At 36.5% G+C, this 12,718-nt stretch overlaps 1 protein-coding gene across 2 annotated transcripts in view; it reads right to left on the bottom strand.

Moving 5' to 3' along the window:
- The window catches only part of LOC129422198 (uncharacterized), a 261,102-nt gene that overhangs the window by 213,063 nt on the left and 35,321 nt on the right, over positions 1-12,718 (bottom strand). The gene's annotated exons all lie outside the window — the stretch shown is intronic.

Raw genomic sequence — 12,718 nt, 5'->3', positions numbered from 1 at the left:
TGCCATTGGCAGAGTTTTTTTGCTTGTTTTATGCACAAATAAATTTGATATTTTTGGTCTAAAAACTACACTTATTTTCTTGGGTCATTTTGCTCATGAAGAAAAAGCATCTCAATTTAAGAATTTTTAGATATTTTTACAGAAAACAAGGCAAAAATACTAAAAAAAAAAGTTTTCTTAAAAAATATTTTTCTGCAGTGTACTGTCATTTCAAAAAGACAGCGCATCAATTTCAAAGTAAAAATTGTTTTTATTCAGGTAAATGGAGGTTTGCAAAAATTTGCATGATGTAGCAGCACATTTGATTGCGGGATGCTTATATGACTTTTAAAAATCAACATAATTTGGTCAAACCTCATGTCCAATAAAATTTCATCAGCAGCAAGTATTGGATATCTCAATGACTTCCCACCATCTCGATATATGTGGGTTTCAAATAGTGGTCTCAATATGGACTTAATTATCTTCACCAATTATTTCACAATGACACACTTAAATCATTTGACCAGATTAGAAAAGAATTTACACTCCCAAGGTCTGAATTTTTTAGATACTTACAATTGAGACATTTCCTTACAACAAAACCGTGAAAAAACCCTCTCCAGTAGAATTGCTTTTCAAAGAAATACATAATGGACATGCAATCAAAAAAATAATTTCTAGAGTATATCTATTATTTCTATTGAAGAACCCAAATAATACATTTTGAAATCCCAGAAGACCATTAATGGGAACAAACTATGAATTAAAAAAAAATTGCAGAGATGCCTAACAGGGAAGTAAAGTGTACTCTTGCAGCATAATTGTTTAAAACAGTCTTACTCTTTGCGCGGCACGTGAGCATCATGCGGCCTGGCAAGCTTTTAATTTGTGACTCGCATGGCAGTAAATAATACAGTGAATAATACGATCATGCAGGCATGCGTTTTTCATTTTTTTGCTCCGGACGCTAACTTTGTTAGAAAACCATACCCATTATATCAAGATGCGTGTCAATAAGCGTGTTTAATTGCATGCATCGCTTGCACCAAGCGCTTTTCATATGACATCAAAGTACAGTGAGATCAGACTGCTTGTTATGCAAACATAATGCTTTCGAATAAAGGATTATCACGCTTCCGGGTTTCGTGGGCGGGACTTGTCAACTTTGTGCATGTCCACTTCCGGCACAGTTAGGTTAGGTATCTAAAATCCTGTTAAGGCGGGCGTACACGGTGCGATTTTTGCTGTCGTAGGAGCTCGCATGCGATTTTTTTTTCTCGGGACCAAATCGTTCATGCTCGTATGGTCGCGGCTCGCACCGTGTGAGAGGAATTACGAGCCGAGCCGAGCATGTTACGAGCACCTTACGACCTCCCGATAATTTTTAAACATGTCAAAAAAGTTCGGGAGCTGTCGGTATAAATTCGTAGTGTTGGTGCGGGTGAACGAGACGATCTGGCAAAGCACTTGAAGTTGACCAATCAGAATGTACAAAACACAGAAGAAGAAAGACAAATTGTGGCACTGCTACCTCAAATCTGGACGACAACTCTATATGGCTATATGTTTCGCGCACACACACACTCCGGTGACCGGACATCATGACAAATATGACAGGTCCTTTCAATGACCTCTTGATCAGCTTCTTTGCCTGAAAAACCTGTCATACGTGTTTTTGTGATGTCCGGTCACAGCTTTGGATGTGTGCGGAAACAGGAGAGAGTGTGAAGCTATAAAACGAGGGCTACTTTTTGATATTAAAACTTTTTTGTTTTACTTTGTAATACTGTTGATTTTTCTTTACTTGTAAATATGTTTTATCATTATTTACAATCTAAACATAAAATAAGCCAACTAAAATATGTAATAAATAAATATAAAAATTATTAGACTCCGTGCAGAGACCACTGGTTTAAATAGTACAGGATGGACAAAGAATGTCGCAATTTTGTGTAATCCAAGCTGTGCCAAGTCGCTGTAGTACAATTTCATAAATGAATGGATATTAAAAGGGCTGTCGCGACAGAGAATAAAAAGCAACGGAATGTCCATGTTTAATAGGCTATAAGATATGCATTTATTGTTTTACACTTTTTACTTGTATAATAAATGCAAAATAAATTGTCAATGAACAAGAGACTATATTAAACATGATTATCATACGCGGAGACGACGTTTTCCAGATTATTATGGAGCTTCTGCTTTAACAAGTGAGCTTAAACGTTTTTGTTCGGTGTTTTTTACCCATATATATATATATATATATATATTTTTTTTTTTTTTTTACATATTTTCGAACAAAGGAACACATGATATAGCCCAATGTACGTTGTTATGGTAGCCTAAGCTTGTTCTGAAATGATGAGAATATTTAAATGACTAAAAATATAGGCTATCTCTGAAACTTTATTTAAATAATGATTCATTTGTTTTCATACTATATTTGTATTGCTATGTATTAATTTACATAGGCCTACTGAGAAAATGCCATATATTAATATGCAATGCCTTCTGTATGGCATTTATTTTGTACATTTACAGGAGCACAAATGCTGCGTGCTCACTTTTACTTCAAGACCCCGCATTGACCGAGGGTCCGCGTACATTTGCACTAGACAATGCAAACAAGCCTAGACAATGTGCTTAATATTAAGTTAAATGATTTTCGTTTTACAAATTAATATTTGGCTGTAGATGTATTGTCTAAATAATTTAATCATAAAGGGAAAGACGTGTTACGTTATCTTACCTTGCGTTTTACCTCATTGCTCCTCATTCTGCATTTACAAATAAATAAATATGCCCACTGAATTTGTTTTTAAACGTCATATTTATAAAAAAGCAACAATATATGTAACATTAATAATAACAATATAGATATTTACTTGGCACTACAATCATGATATATTAAGAAGATAAAACCGCATATGCGCTAGCAAGAAAAACCACTGCCAGAGAAATTCCTTCACCGCCACAGCACTAGACCTATATTGCAATTTCGGAATGCATAAACACAAATACAAAAAACAGAAATTCCAGGCTGTTTTCTGCACAAAAGCCAATATCTTTGCCGTATTCTTCTTGTTTTGTTTTTTGTACATTCTGCCACTCACAGGTGCGAAAATGCTTACGTCAGAATTCCTCAAGTCCTACAGTAAAATCTTGTCATGTGTGACTGCGTACAAATTATTTTCGCATAAACTCACTCGTGTCGTGTGTGAGAGCTCACGACGTTCCGACCGTCAGAATTCGCACCGTGTACGCCCAGCTTTAGGCAGTGGTGAAATGTAAGTTAACGAAGTGCAAATACTTTGTTACTGTATTTAAGTAAATTTTCCACGTATTTGTACTTTACTTAAGTAGAATCTATAGTGCATACTTTTGACTTTTACTTCGTTACATTTTGCAACAAATTATCTGTACTTTTACTTTACTGCAATTCTACAACACCATCGTTCCTTTACGTACCTCTCAACAACTTTTCTGTTCAATCTGGACTAGCCGAACTGGCATTACGATCCACCGGAAGTGGACGTGCAAGATCTCAGAAAGGGAAGTACTACGTAGTTTTGGTAAACCACTCTCTCCATGCATGTGAAAAAATAAGTAACTGAAATATGTCTCCCCTTGTGATGTCAAAAGGGGACCTTATTATAATAATACCGCCCCATAATCTGCACTACCCAACCATGCCACTGCCATTTAGTGCAAAGATCAGTTTATTTGCATTTAAAATGACAAAAACAGCACAATTTTGCTCAAACCTACAAAGTGGCAATTTTAACCTGTGTAAGGGTGAATTCATTACAGTGGTTCAGTCTGTAGGAAGGCATAAAAAATGACTGAGAAATCTTAACAGCAAGATGATGTAAAACTGTATTTCTTGTCATTTATCACCCTTCTGCAACTTAAGTGCAGCTATGATAGCAAAATATGTGGGAGAACATTGCTAGAATATAAATATATTGTATTGCAATATGTAGCGTTTAAGTATTAAAGGGGCAGTGAATTTGACGATTTTATTGTTTTATACTGTTGTCTGATGTCTACTTATGATGTTTGTGTGGTTTGTACATTCAAAAACATCAAAAGCAATAAGTAATAGGGTATTTTGTAACATGGATTAGTGGCTCTCTGGAGAAATGGTTTGTTTGAAGGGGCGGGCCGCATTGAAGACCTGAACGTAAACACCCACTGCTATGATTGGACAGCTTCATTCCCCGTCATTACATGTAGGGAAATGTTTTAAAAACATTAATGTGATAAAAATAGCAGCCGAACAAAAATATGTTTGAGCCACAAAAGGTTCTGGGTGCTAAAGATGATACACAAAAATGACAATACGTATATTAAGGTAGAAACAAAACTCCATGTGACTAAATTACCGTATACAACACAGTAAGCGCACATCAGAATCTAAACTGCAGCTGATAAATCCTTATCAATAACTTCGTATATTTCTATTGTGGTTGTGAGGTTGCTTTGACATTTACGTAATGTTACATACCACAGTTATATGATAAAAAAGCTTTGTTGAGTGTTTGATCTTTCAAACGCAACTCGCCTAAATTACCGTATACAACACAGTAAACGGGCATCAGAATCTAAATTGCGGCTGATAAATCCTTCCTTAATCACTACCTTTGTATATTTCTACCTTTAAATTACAGTCGTATTGTTAAGTGTTGTACCTTTATTAATCGTTTAATGTTTTTAGTAAATTAAAACAGTCAAACAAACGTGTTTAGACACGGATGTTACAACAGGACATATCAAGCAATCTCTTCTAAAAAAGCAATAGTGAAACGCAGTAACTTAAATAAAGTAAAATGTCTTACTGTGTATACTGCTGTGTCATTGTTGTCAGATCCAATATAAGTGGTGCTTTTAATCACAGTCTCTCTGCAAATCCAGCATCGACTTCATTACAAATGAATCCGTGTACACAAAGTTAACAAACACTCCCCACACGAGCTGGAACTTCTTCAAAAGCAAACTTTATCCACGCAATCCTAATGTTATGTTTCTAGCCTCCGAATTAAAGTATTTAGCTTCTGTGTTGTTCCCACGCGGTTCTTCCACAACCAAAAATGCGTTTCCATGGTTTCTCTATCATAACAGATCACCGCGTCAAAATAAAAGTCTCTCAGAAAAAATTTATTTAAAAGTCATTTTGGTTACATTTGTCAATCTTTAAAGACATGTTTACTTGTTGAGACACACATGTGTCACGCAAAGCTGTGGGCGGGGCTACAAAAGTGGTGGTTGTATTTGGCTTTGGGAGGTCCTTTAATTCTACTTTGACGTCATACTTTTCCAAACTCCCTTGTAATACTGGCTTGGTGCCAAAAATTATATTTCAGTAGCACAGACGTTTTCAGTTCTGAAACTTGCAGGATGTTCATTTACGTATAATGACCTCTTATATAACAAACTATCAAGTTAAAATTGAGTATTTGATTCACCGCTCCTTTAACATTAAATCAAAACTAAAGAACAGATTTATAAATTAAAAAGTTTAATAGCAGTTCTGACTTAAGTTACAATTGAAATGGTTACATTATAAATGCATGAAATGGTAAATAATACATACAATTAACTGTTTCCAATGTACAGTATGTGAGATATTACCTGATAGTATAGAGAACAGAGAAATAAATAAAGTTTAAAAAACAGAGAATCACCATTGAGAACTGAAATCTAGGCCTAATGGCCTGAACCCCAGAGCTCATGGAGACCAACCTAAAAAAGAAGAAGAGGAATAGGAGAGAGCAGACCCACCAAACATATTCTTTTATGCCCTTGCCTTGACCATGTGACTAAACAACCTAACATCATACATTCAAACTGACCAATCAGAAGACCACCTTTAACCCCCTATGTGCTGAATAAAGAGCTCTGCCAATACTCTTTGATCACAATCAGTAAGCACAGGAATGCAGATGGTACAGGATGGAAATAGGGGTTGTGAAAAGTTGTGGCAGAGTACTACATTTTTTACAAATTCTACAACTAAATTCCTAAATTCCTATTTCAATCCTACACATGCTATAATAAATTATATATATGGTATTACGAGCTAGAACTTTACATACGCATTCTGGGGACACCAAAAATTTATTTGACATCTTAATCTCTTGTGAAATGTCCCCTTTAATGCAAAAAAAGAAAATATATAAAATATATAAAATGCAAAAACCTTGCTTGAATGTGGTTCAGGTAACACAAGCATTTTAAGGGTTCACACCAAAAGATATTTTACATCATAAGAGTTTCAAAATGTGATAGACCACAAGCATGAGGATAAAAATGTCCTAGATTTAACAGTTTTGCTCCTATAGTGTGTGGTGTGCAATGATGTGTCAAAGACAGCACACCACCAGGGCCGCCTTAACCTAATGTGAGGCCCTTGGGCTGAGAGGTTTTGTAGGCCCCCCATATCATCGATTTATAGTCTAATTTTTTTTAAGTGTAATATTTAGGTAATCTACATTACAAAATGCATTAGTTTCTTTCGAGACAAACAACAGTGAGTTTTCCCTCTTTGACCCAGAAAACACCATAATATTGTTATTAACATATCACTGAGCCCACTTGAGCATAAACACAAGACACTTTATTTAACAACCACACACAGCAACTTGTGGTGATAATAAAACCAAAATGTGTGAAAGTATATGTTTATAAGCTTTATGTTTATATAGGTTTTGGAATATACAAATTTGCAGAAAATTCATTGCCACTCACTAACCAAATGCTCAGCACAGTTTTAAAAATATAATAAGTTAAAGTTAGTTTTAAAGTGAAAATGCATTCATGATAACAAAAGATAAGTCTTTATAGACAAAATCTTATTTTTTAAACAGTTATTTATTTTGTAGGCTATTGAAGATATAGTATGCATTGTATTTAGTATGCATACATAAACGAACAAGCATGAATATGCACAAATCAGACAGGGAACATACCTGTATAAGATCTTTAGATAAGGAGATTATAAATATGAATGGTGCTATCAGGGGATGATCATTTGAGATGGTCTTGTCGCTCTTTACTTTAAGCCTTGCACCTTTACCGTTGCATGTCGTTTTTCTAATCTAAACCAACAGATGTGTGTACTGTAAGCTAACGTCGCGTCAAACTACATCGCTCCAGCTGCGCACGCGTCACTGATATAAACGCGAGTAAACTTAAACTTTATAACAACTAACAGCATTATGTGCGGGAACTCTTTTCTTTATTTGGCGGCAGAGTTTGTTGCGCACGCTTGGAGAGACTTCTGCATGCCAGAGACTCAGCTGGACCTCACAAGCACAGAGAAAGCGAGCACGCGCGCGAAAGAGAGAGAGCGAGCAACAAAAAGAGAGAGAGAGAGAGACCTGCACCTCACTGGTGCTTATTATGAAATTTCAGAAATTACTCTTTCATTTGTTGGCGGATTATTTCCCGTTTCTCTGTCACACTCAGTCTAACGTGCAGGAATGTCAAGTTGACAACGCGCACTTAATTACATTAAGCGGAATAGAAAAATCTGACTGTTACGTCTGACATTTTATTTCACGGTAAGTTACAACGGACCAATCAGCAGCCATGTAACGTACAATTACAGTGATTGACAGAAAACCTGACAAGTTACAAAACAAAATTACATTTTCAGCTCATCATGAACGCGAACATGGGAGGCCCTTGAACTTCGGAGGCCCCTGGGCTTCAGCCCAGGTAAGCCCGTGCATTAAGGCGGCCTTGCACACCACACACGGACAGATTTTCAAACAGACGGCAGACGCTCGACTGTGAACACAGGAAATCTCGCAAAATCTCGCAATGTTTCTCGGGTCCAAACGTGACTTTACAGTAAACAAAGATGGCAAACAACGGGCATAAAGAAATTTCATTAATACAATGGATTGCTTTTTTACATCTCTGGTTGTCACAAAGGCAGAAAGCCTTAATGTGCATGTGTTGTGGAGAGAGACGCAAGAGAGAGACAAAAAAGAGAGTGCATGCATTGGAGCTCCTTCGAGTTCATCATCTAAATCCTATTTTCTTACTATCTTGTTCATATCTATATAATATAACTTATTAGTTTATCTAAGGAATACTTTACCGTGATGATTATTGAACAGTATTACTAAGCGAAACGATTTATCACTAGTAAACACCCAGTGTTAGCATACAGCCCGCTAGCATCAACAAACGGTGCCGGCTCAAGTTAGCATTTGCTTACCGTCTGCTTACTGTAACTCTGCCTTCCCTTCCCTTCAAATTTGGCCTTCTTAACATTAGATCGCTTACCAATAAAGAAACTATTATCAATGAAATAATTACTGACCAAAACTTAAATGCACTCTGTTTAACAGAAACCTGGCTTAAAGCAGACGATTACATCAGTTTAAACGAATCCACCCAACAAGACTATTATTATAAACACGAACCTCGATTAAAGGGAAGAGGGGGTGGTGTAGCTACAATATACAAAAAATATTTAAAGTAAACCATAAATCCGAACTAAAATTTAATCAATTTGAAATAATGTTGTTTAATATGGAAATAACTGGTCTTAACAACAAGCAGCTCTTTCGTCTTAGCCACTATCTACAGACCTCCAGGCCACCACAAAGATTTTCTTAAAGAAATTGCTGACTTCCTGTCTGAACTTGTAGTTGTTGTAGATAAAGCTCTTATCGTTGGTGACTTTAATATCCACGTTGATAACCCAAAAGATGCATTAGGACTAGCGTTTATGGATGTTCTAATTTCTCTCGGTATAAGACAAAATGTGTCAGGGCCCACGCATACCCATAAACACACATTAGACTTAATTCTGTCATTTGGGCTCAATATTAATGACATCGAAATATCACCTCAGAGCGATGCAGTTTCAGACCATTGTCTCATACACGGTACTTCTAGATAGGATCACTCGGCCCACTACATGCTACAAACTAGCCAGAACAATAATTTCCAACATTAAAGATAGCGTTATTAGCAATCTACAAGACCTGTCCCAAATGAATCATGTAGATAACCGTGAAGATTTAGATATTAAAATAGAAAACCTGAACAACGCTTGTTCTAGCACGCTGGATGCCGTTGCTCCCAATCGAAAAAAGAGAATAAAAAAAAAACACCAGCTCCATGTTATGACCATCATACTGCAGCCCTCAAAAAAGTAGCTAGAAAAATGTAAAGAAATTATAGAAATGCAAAGTTAGAGGTATGGCGTTCAGCATGGAAAGAGAGTGTTCAACACTACAGACAGGCTATAAAAACCGCAAGATCTATCTATCTTAGCAAGCTTATTAAAGAAAATCATAATAACCCACGTTTACTCTTTAGCAAAGTTTCGAAACTGACTAGAAACAAAGAACAAACAGAAACCAATAGCAAACTCCAACACAATAGTAACTACTTAATGAACTTCTTTACTAACAAAATTATGGTTATTAGGGAAAACATCGAACCTACGCAAACAGCCACTGCTCTACCCAATAGTACATTTAACACTAGATTACCTTACGAACATCTTGAGTCATTTAAACCTACTACAATAGTAGAGCTCTCTAAATTAGTAACATCATCCAAATCATCATCCTGTATATTAGACCCCGTTCCCACAAAACTACTTAGAAGTATTCCCTGTAGTGTCAGACACGATACTAAATATCTTTAACTCATCGCTAGAATTAGAATCTCAAATCTCGCTTTTCTTTTTAAGGTATTAGAAAAAGTAGTGGCAAGCCAGCTATGCACATTCTTAGTGAATAATGGTACATATGAAAAGTTCCAATCAGGATTCAGGCCCTACCATAGCACAGAGACAGCACTGCTTGGAGTTACAAATGACCTCCTTTTAACATCCGATTGTGGTGAAATCTCCATCCTTATATTACTAGATCTTAGTGCAGCCTTTGACACACTAGATTACACAATCCTACTCAATAGACTAGAAAACTATGTTGGTATCAGTGGTCAGGCGTTCGCCTGGTTTAGATCGCATCAAACCAATCGCTACCACTTTGTTTATGTAAATGAGGAAGAGTCAAATATGACGTACTACAGGGTTCAGTTTTAGGCCCTATCCTATTCTCGTTATATATGATTATCAGGAAACATAACATAAGTTTTCACTGCTATGTAGATGATACCCAGCTTAACACCTCATCACATCCTAGCGAAACCCACCAGTTTTCTAAGCTAACAGACTGCATTAGTGATATTAGGGACTGGATTGCACATAACTTCCTTATGCAAAACTCCAAGAAGACCGAGATACTTATTATCGAACCAAATCACTCCAAACATAATATGTCAGATTACAAGTTGCCCATAGATGGCTGCACTGTGATGCCATCTTTCATGGTTAAGAACTTAGTTGTGGTGCTTGACAGCAATTTACATTCGATAATCATCGCCAACATCTGCCACACAGCATTCTTCCATCTTAGAAATACGCCATATGCTGTCTGCATCAGATGCAGAAAAGCTTATCCATGCTTTTATGACCTCAAGAATAGACTATTGTAACTCGTTACTCGGGGGATGTCATGCAAATCAGGTAAACAAGCTTCAGCTAGTTCAAAACGCCGCTGCAAGAGTGCTTACTTGATCTAAAAAGTATTACCACATAAGTCCAATTCTGGCATCTTTACACTGGCTACCAGGAAATTATCGCATACAATTTAAATATTAGCCAATCCCCTACAAAACCTTAAATGGCCTAGCACCCTCGTATCTTACATAATTACTATCAGAATACAATCCGTCACGTACACTGCGATCACAAAATTCTAGCCAATTAATTATTCCTAAAATATCAAAAGTGTCTAAAGGCGGTAGATCCTTTTCATATCTAGCCCCTAAGCTCTGGAATGATTTACTAAATAATGTTTGAGTGTCAGACACAGTCGATCAATTTAAATCTAAACTTAAGACATTCTTCTTTAACAAAGCATTCAGATAAAATGTGAAGTAAATGTACCTATCCCGCAATAGTTAGTTTGTCCAGAACAAAGCACTCACATACCTCATCTGGGTAATATACTTATGCCGCAATAGTTAGCCTGTCTGGAACAGAGCGGATTTTAAACCAAAATACAGTATGACACTAGCATTACATGTGAACGGCCCCTACGCTAATAGGATTCTGTTTTTCTCTCCCTGTCTTGTCCTTGACCCTGAGGACAATGAGACAAACAGACCCAGTTCCTGATGCTGTGAAGGTCATCACACCACTGATCTACTGGCTGTCCTTCAACGTGATGCCCAGCTGATGCGCGACCAACGACCACCGGCTGAACCAGTTTAATTCGCTTACCCGTTTCATATCCATATCGTGTTTATATATAAATATATATTAATCTCTCCCAAGGGTTTTTGTCCTTCTAGGAGTTTTCCCACAGGGGTTTTCTCCAAGGGTTGTTTTCATCCCCGGGAGAGTAAGCTAACATTGGCTTAACTTAGCACTTTCCTGTATACGTTACATTATTATTACACTCGCTTGTACGGTTTATTCTTAGCCGTTGTATTCTGCTTCTTATATTATCTATTTATTTTTCTGTGTTTTCCCCTACATCTATTCATGTAAAGCTGCTTTGAAACAATTAACAATTGTGAACAGCGCTATATAAATAAAATTGAATCTCACTTTGGACTGTGCATGCTGTGGCATGCGATTGCTATGGTTTGTTGTGTAAGATGCAAATTATCCAGCCTTTATAAGCCAAATAATACACCTAATTTTATATGTATTTCTTCTGAGCAATATAAACCTGTGGTTTGTTATTTTATACTCCTTTTACTATGTTAAACTCTTTATGTTACTTAATACGCCTAGGGTTGCTTTGTAAAGTATTATAATCATTGAGTTGGGAGTATATGCATGACAGCTCTTAAATTGCATGTTTAAGGAGTGACACATATATGGTTTTGTATTTACTAGTTTATTAAGAGTAGAGAGATTGATGCATGTATTAGATAGAACAAAGCTTAAGGGATATATTACAGTTTAAAGCATGATTTAAAGACCTGTCTTCGTGGGAGAACGCGCAGAGGAGTTCGGAGAAGAACGACAAAGAGACTTCGTCGAATATTTAAGATATTAGGGGATTTTCCCAGTAGACGTAAGGATCAAAGGCGTGCCATGAGGCCCTGAATATGATTCCTGGAATTCGGACCCGAGACCGTGCCTATACATTGATGCTGGTGCAGAACTTGGGCAGATCTGGAGACCGCGCAGCATCTCCGTTGTCTGACAGCCTGAAATCTTGTGGGCTCTAGACTTAGTACTTTTTAGACTTTGTATTTTTGTCTTATAACTTTTAGTTAACTTGGTATTTTTTATTTCTTTTCTTTTTCCTTTTAATTCTGCAAAACTTGTAATCGCAACTAGCTAAATTGTATTAATAATTTTTTTAAAAGACAAGAAGAAGTGTGCTTGCGTGAACTTAGCTCAAATAATCAACCACGGGGAAGTCTTCTAATAATTATGTGAGTATAATCCAATTTTCAGTTTCTATCTTATTTAAGGTAATGTACGATTGGTATACTAGGGAAGTAATTATTAGATTTGACTGTCCTTGCCTACCCTAAATAGAAAGAATAGGCAAAAGGTACAAATTTTCGTACCATATAACAGGTTTTATCTATCATCTGCTCGCTTTCTGATTGAGTATCGATTCATTTCACGTGACAATCTACAGCATGTGTGTGCGTTTGTCCTCTGGGTTCTCCCCAC

This window comes from Misgurnus anguillicaudatus, chromosome 19 (genome assembly GCF_027580225.2).
Source record: "Misgurnus anguillicaudatus chromosome 19, ASM2758022v2, whole genome shotgun sequence".
NCBI classification, from domain to species: domain Eukaryota; kingdom Metazoa; phylum Chordata; class Actinopteri; order Cypriniformes; family Cobitidae; genus Misgurnus; species Misgurnus anguillicaudatus.
The sequence above is the reverse complement of the archived record's forward strand: the minus strand, read 5'-3'. Positions and strand labels throughout refer to the sequence as shown.